Here is a 6400-nt window from a genome sequence, read left to right as displayed (position 1 = left end):
CATATATTTGGTACAGGAGTGTTTGGTGTTTGTTTTGGTTTTGGCCTTATCTTTTTAGGGTCTTCTGACATCTGGGGCAAGAAAAGACTGTGAGGATATGACGTCGGTCATGCGCATTTGTACCCTGACGTCCTGACGTCAGACTAATGCGCCTTGACCGACGTCAGCCTTATACTTTGGTATTCGGGCCGACTGGGACAGCGGACTACCCAAGTGTTAGGACTGCAGCAATGTGGATCTTCGAACATCTACATTTATGGTAGGTACAAAACTGTACTTTTTATAGGTTCATTGGAATGTATTCAACCATCAAATTGAAATAAATTGTGGCCCATCCTCCGGGGTTACAGTAGCTGAAGGTGAATTTTTTTTTGTGTGGACAGTTTTGTTGTGCTATAAATGAGGATAAATTCTGAAATTTGAGCAGATTTGACCCCGGTCTTTGTTCCTGATTAGGTTCTTGAACGACAAAAAAAGTGATACCTATGAGTTGTACAGAGCAAAGGTAAATGAATTCAGACGAGCAATGAACAAATCACCAATCTTTGACAAGGAGTGTCAAGCAGAGGGAAAAGAAGTTTCTCATGAAAATACTGAGCCTGCACCAACACAACTCGCTGCAAAAGCTACTGCTGCAGTAGAACAGGATTCAGATCAGGGAAAAACTTCAGCTGCTGTCCCAGCTACTGCAAGTCCTGCACCTACTGCAGCTTCCTTGATTCTGAGGAAAAGAGTTAGCAAGAAGAACCTAAAAGTTGGCATGCTTCCACCAAAGCGAGTTTGTTTAGTAAAAGAACCTGAAGGTAGGGAAATGATTGGATTGTTGCATTGTGAATGTGCCATTATGCTTAAAACTTTTAGCATTTATATTTAATCAGTTTACATAGGTTAAAAAAAGAAAAAAGCAAAATGATGCAAGAATGGAGTAGAGTAAGTGTGCGCCAAATGAAATTTGATTCTGTGTTAGTCTCAAGTACTGTGCAGGAGTATCATGATCTATTGGCCCTGTAGGCAGCTCAAAAAGCCTGCCTGTGAAAGATTTTTTTTTTTCAGGTTGGTTTTCTGCCATAAGTTTGTGGTTGAAAAGTGGAATTTTTCTCTCTGTCACTTGAGCTGGTAATGAATGCTGCAGGGTAGGCAGGACTTAGGGTCCACCATCCAGATTTTTCTCCCTTCATATTATGTAGTTCACTTAACTTATGCCTAACTTCCTCTAATCCTCTTAAGCCAAGTTCTCATGTAGAATTCAGGGTGTTCATTAGTAGTGTTTGCAGTACTGACTTGTGATTTGTGCTTGACGTTTGACATCTGGCTCGATTTCTAGAGCGCTAATTGTTTTTGGCAGTATGTGGTGCATAAATTTGCTTTTAGGAAAATTAAGCCTGGTTTGTGCCGAAAGCAGATCTCATAAGGGTTTTTACAATCTGTACTTTTTTTTTTGTGCTAGAAGCATGACCAGTTGTCATTAGTGTTGAATTATTTAATCAGAGGTCATTAAAATACAGTTGGGGGGGGGTTCTCTGTAAGTGGGTTACCTTTGAAGAAGACATCTGATGATCTTGGTCTACCAGGTTATTAAACAGCTTTTACTATGTCCCAATCCCATAAGAAGGTACCCATGGAATCACCAGAAGCAGGAGGAGAAAAGTTATGAGGCTGCTGATGCTGTCAGATTCATGTCTCCTCTTGCCTAGAAGACGCTGGTGTTGGTGGGGTACCTTTGCAGCCTTTCTACCCACTGTAACTTGCTGTCGAGAGCTGTGATAAAACACTTCTAGAGGCCTCCACACTTTCAGCTTAGCACATTCCTTTAAAAACAGAAACCATTTTGTCACCTCTGTCCTGAGGTCTGTTTGTTGCCTTGGGTTTTTCATGCTCTTATTACAATGAATTGGAGAGCAACATCCCTATGCTGTTTCTTCATGAAAAGGTTGAAGACTGGTTTGAGGTCTGGTGTCCACGTGACACAGGGCCACTAGTGTAGATAGCAGTTTCCAACGCATGTCTAAGGTACTAGCTTGACTCCCTCTCAGTTAAGCTTATCTTAGCCTGGACTGTCTGTCCAGCACTACTTTCAGGATCTCCTAAACCCACCCCCCCCCGAATTGACTCGATGTATTTAAGTCCAAACAGCTGTCCTCTGCATTTTTGCTTTGGAGCTATTTCCCCAAAACAGTGAGAGTTTCATGTTGCCTCAGTTTGAGTATGGTGTGTGGGGCATTTAACTTGGCTCAAGGTTATGTTGGCCATAAAAGTGACGTTTGCACGCTCCAGCCCTCAACTTCTCAGCCGGTAGTCAAACTTCTGGTGTTCTTGCCTCCACAGCCATTGGATTCCAGGTATCTTATAAATGCCCCATTGGGGAACCTTTCTGTATTTTTTTCTTTCTTGAATGCCTGTTTGTCATGCAGAAAGTGCAGCCGTCAGATACCCCACAAGGACACCCACAATCTGTGTATTTTTTTTTTAGGACGGTTGCACGATTATAAGGCCTGCTCCATTTGTCAGGCATTTGTGCCCAAAATATTGTGCAGCCATCAGCACGCTCTTAACCTGTATTTAGGAAATCAAAGGCTAAAAAACCTTTAGGGATGGAGGTTTCCCCCGACATACCCTGAACCACCGAAAAAGAAAGCCAAGACTATACGACCTACCCACTACCATTGCGCTTCTTGTGTCAGAGCCTCTGCCAGTGGCAGTCTGCCACTATCTCGGATGTATTGAGTACCTCCTCGGATGATGCACAATCCCAGGCAGAGGGCACACTTGAAGAGGCTTTTCCGATGTCTGTGGGGAACCAGCGCTTTCAGTGCATCTGTCTGGTGCCGTCATTTCCTTATAATTTCCAGATAATAGGCCTTCCTCCCTTCAGACGCCTGACAGGCTTGTAAAAATGGTTAAAAGGAAACATCTTTCTTCTCCCACTGAAAGCATGCCTGACTGGCAGGCTTTCAGCCAAAGTCTATTCAATGCCTTCATGGCCTTACCAATCCTATCTCTGCAGGGACTGCTAACATTTCTCCTCCAATTCGGAGTCCTGGGCCTCAAACTACAGGCCCAGCCATGTGGGAAGAGCAAGATCTGTCTGATTCTTCATCTGAAGATTCACTTTATTACTCTTCCCAGCTTTTCTCTCCCTTGGGGATATGGTTCCACACAGGAAAAATCTGTTGACCCTGACTCCCCAGCTGAGGATTTAACCTTTGGGAAAACCATTGCCAAGATGTAAGAGCATTTTAAGTGGGAATCCTCCCAAATGACTGAGGTCCAAAGTGATCTCCTTCAGATGGATTCCCCAAACCCTTCTGCTGTTCCCCCAATTCTACCTGCCTTCCTGGAAGCTTTCTCCTCAGCATCCTTAAATCCTGACTCGTAACCTCCTGCTCCATGCAGACCTTATAGACTTTACAAAGTCCCTGAGACTGCTAAGGTCTACTTAAGTGTTCTCCAGCAGACCCCTGTCACCATCTCAATTTCCACAGATAAGGCATCAAAACTTTAACCCACCACCACTATGCTTCCTGCTGACAAAAACGGCAAGACCATGGAGCGTCTGGCTAAGATGATTTACACTTCTGCTACGGTAGCCTTCAGAGCTAACAAAGTACCAGACACACATGGCTAAATATGCCTTATATCTCCTGGATAAAGCCTCTAAGGATTTGAGTGATGCACCAGATTGTGCTGCCTAAGCTTCACTGTCTTACCTTCTGGCCCTTGCCTCCCAGGTTACCAGGCACTCGTAGTGCAGTTATGCTGTTAAAGCTTCTTCAAGATCAGCAGCATCAGCTTCTGCCTTAAGGTACTCCTGGTTACGACTCCAGCCGCTTCCAGATGACTTTATGGCTAAGCTGATTGACCCCCCCCCCCCCGGACACTAGAACCTTGTTTGGTGGAAAAGTGGCAGATTTGTTTGTCATTTCAACAAAAGGGGAAAGAAATGCAAGATTTGAAACACCTGCTAGTCTCCGCTATCCCATCTTTCTAGAAGAACTACTCAGCTAAAACTCAGTTAATTCGAAAGCATTCTTGCCCCTTAATATTTAGGAAGTCTACCAGAAAGCAACCACCTCCAGCTAGAGCTACACCTTTCTCTAGCCAGAGGCCACCCTTTCAAGACAGGGCAGGTAGCATTTAACTACCTGCCAACCTTACTATCCCCTCCCTCTGGTATGCCTCTGTCACTGCCTCCCTGTGTGGAGATTCACCTCAGACAATTGGGTCCTTTCTGTCCTCCAAAATGGTTACGTTTTGCCTGGATTATGCCCCCAGAGTGAAAAGGCATCCCACAACCTCCAAAACAAAGAGCAACACCTCTTGCAGCCAGTGCTACAATCTCTCATGGCGCAAGGCACCATCGAACCTGTGTCACTAGCTTCAAAAGGAAGAGGTTTCTACTCAAGGATCTTCCTGGTTCCAGTAAAAGACGGCTGTTGGAAACCAATTCTGGATCTCTGTTCTCAACTTTATTCCTAAAGGTTCCAAGCTTCAGGATTTTAATATTACCATCCCTTTTTCATCCCCAGGGCTTTATGGCCATCCTAGACATAAAGGATGTCTATCTGCACATCCCCATAAAGCCCCACCTTCTGAAAGTACCTGAGGTTTTTGGTGGGCCTTTCATTCTTTAAATTCTCTGACTCGCCTTTTCGGCTTTCCACTGCACCCAGAGTTTTTACAAAATGTCTGGCCCCATTTATTGCTTTTTGCAGGACAAAGGGAGTCCAGATGTTTCCTTAGCTGGGCAACCTGCTGGTCCTGGCAGGCAGCAAGGCGACCTTAAGACAACATATACTCATTGTCTCCCTCTTATAGTCGCCAGGATTCCAGACAAATTTCCCAAAATCCCACCTCGAACCTACTCAAGACGTCTTACGGTGCAGAATTTGGACAGACCTCTTGAAAGCCTACCTCCCTCCAAAAGGTGGAAACCCTGACAGAACATCCAATTGTAGTCCTCGAGTCAACAAAATTGACAGCAAGGCAGTACCTCAGGCTCTTGGGCTACATGGCAGCCACTGTCCCCAAGGTACCATTAGCAAGACTTTATATGAGAAAGTTGCAGTGACACTTTGTCAGTTTGGACCCAACACTCCCACCCATTGGAGTACAGGGTTGCCTTGATACCATGCCTCAAACTAGACATCCAATGGTGTTTGACAGAAATGACCCTCAATCCGGGTCTTCCCCTTAAACCACTCCTACCCACACAGATGCCTCAGACTTTGGCTGGGGAGCAACTCTGTTCTATCAAAAAGTGCAGGGTCTGTGGCCGTAGTCACATAAACATCAACACAAATGTCTGAGAAGTGAGAGCAATTCTCCTGGCCTTCCGTGCCTTCTAACCATATCTACAGCAAGGTCTACTGAAGATTTTCACAGACAACACCACAGTCCTGTGGTATCTCAACAAACAGGGAGGGACCAAGTCGTGCTTAATTTGCAGACTAGCTCGCCTAGTATGGGAACTGGCCACCTCACTGGTAGTGACCACCTCACTGGTAGTGACCCTGCAGGCAGTCTTCATTCCCCCTCTACAGAACTCCCAGTCAGACTATCTCAGCAGAACCATCACAAACAACCACCAATGGGTGCTTCACATGGATGTCCATCAGTTGGGTATACCTCATGTAGACCTGTTTGCCCAACAGGCAACTTCCTGGATTCTGTACCAGTATACCACATCCTGAGACACTGGCAACGGAAGGGGAAGTTTCTCTGTGCATTCCTTCCCTTCCCACTCGTTCATAAGGTCCTGCTAAAAATCCAGCAGGACAGACCAAAAATGTTGTTGGTGACCCCCTACTTATACAACAGTCGAAGGGCAATCACCACAAGTCACTCATAGTGGACCTTCTCACACAGCACAAGGGATCCCAAATAAACCCCCAGTGGCAGTTACTGCACCTCACCCTGTGGCTAATAGGATTCTGATCCCCTTTGGACACCTTTAAAATGAGGACTTGCTCCATGTCCTGCAGGAGACCAGGAAACCAAATAAAAGAAAATCTTACCTTTCAAAGTGGAAGAGATTTTCTGTATGGTGTGTTAAGACAGTTGGACCCGCTGACAAGTGAGACTCCCTTAGATGATTGTGTTTCACTGTTGCAGTCATCACACTTGGGTTTTCTGCCTGCAGGTAGCCCTCAGTCGGCCTGAATACCAGAGATTTAGTAGTTCTGCATTGGTTGCTGTCGTTTCAGTACTGACGTAAGGCTGTCGGGGGTATAAAAACAGGCAGCCGATGCCATTACATCAGTCTTTCTTGCCGAGGAGCCCGAAGCAGTTTGCATGAATGCCAGTCGGCTGCTACCGGAGTTTGTTTCTGAATACAATCATTCTGAAGTCTTCATAAGCTAAGTACCCCGTTGGGAATCCTTTTTACATTGGGAGAAAATTT

Source organism: Protopterus annectens, chromosome 13.part0, assembly GCF_019279795.1.
Source record: "Protopterus annectens isolate FY-2018-M chromosome 13.part0, PAN1.0, whole genome shotgun sequence".
In the NCBI taxonomy this organism is placed as follows: domain Eukaryota; kingdom Metazoa; phylum Chordata; order Ceratodontiformes; family Protopteridae; genus Protopterus; species Protopterus annectens.
Note: the sequence above shows the minus strand (reverse complement) of the source record.